The following is a 1,149-nucleotide window of genomic DNA, read 5'->3' on the forward strand; positions in this document are numbered from 1 at the left end:
TTCCTGCTCACGAGGTAAGCCCTGGCAGACCCCACAGCACTTCTTGCCTGGGAAAACACCACTTGGAATCTTTGCAAAATAAACAGAACTGTCCTCAACTACACATATATAGATTGCCTTTGGATGGATTCTTTTTAGTGTGCTTTTAAAACCTTATTTTGTAGGAATGTAGGACTTCTGTTTCAGCATTAAGTACAAAAATAAGAGGACATGAAGTGACTTTCAGGCTTCGATCGGGATGAAGATCATGAAACTAAGTAGATTAAGGCAATGTTGAGATTCCTTATATCCCCAGTCCTGTGTTTGTCTGTATTTAGTCTCCAATACCTTAATTCACAACATACTCACACTAAATTTCATCAGGAAAATTTGTTTTTCTGCAGTTAAGACTTACTGTTGTAGTAAGCCTGAATAAAGAACAGTTCTGATGACAAAACCAGAACTTGTAAATGCAAATTTAAATGTCTTCCAATATTTGTCTTAGTAAAAACAGAATCCAAGAATGAGGTGACATGATGATTACTGGGTCTAGATGTTTCTTCTGGGAAAAAAAAAAAAAAAAAAAAAAAAGTAGTATTCAGTATCAGGATCTCTTTTGTCTAATCTAATTGTACTGTGTTACTCCCAGATGGATTTCTAATTCCTCACTGAGGATATCAGCTGGAAATTGAGTCATCTGTCTTCTGCACATTAGGCCAGTCTTACCTTAAAGAGTGCTTGAGTCAATTCCATTTAATTTCAGACAGAAGGTGGTACAGGCACAGAATATAGGATCTGGGGGTGTGGAGGATAAAGAAGAAGGCAAGGGGGATGTAACTTGGGAGAAAAACTTCATTTTCTACTTACTAGGGGTTTGTATTTTTCTTTTTCAGACTTTTTTTCCATCTGGCTATCTCATTCCCCTCACTCAGTGCACCCATGGCAGCAAGGCAGGCTTTTATGATGCAGAGAAAGCTGCAATATGTTCCTTACAGCACAGCACCTACAGCTCCCCCCTTGCTGGTGAGTATCCCATAGAACTGGCACACAGCTTGGAGGATGTTGGGCCAGATTCATCCCACTGAGGTAACAAAATTACAAGACATTTAATACCCTTCAACACTTGATTTTTCTGTTTCAGGTGTCATTCCAGTGACAACATCTGACCTG

General features: G+C 39.1%; 1 protein-coding gene across 1 annotated transcript in view; it reads left to right on the top strand.

Annotated features, from left to right (window-relative positions):
- E2F8 (E2F transcription factor 8) overlaps positions 1-1,149 on the top strand; it is a 9,648-nt gene that overhangs the window by 7,213 nt on the left and 1,286 nt on the right. The gene's annotated exons all lie outside the window — the stretch shown is intronic.

Source organism: Chaetura pelagica, unplaced genomic scaffold (assembly GCF_000747805.2).
Source record: "Chaetura pelagica isolate M959 unplaced genomic scaffold, ChaPel_1.0 scaffold401, whole genome shotgun sequence".
NCBI classification, from domain to species: Eukaryota; Metazoa; Chordata; class Aves; order Apodiformes; family Apodidae; genus Chaetura; species Chaetura pelagica.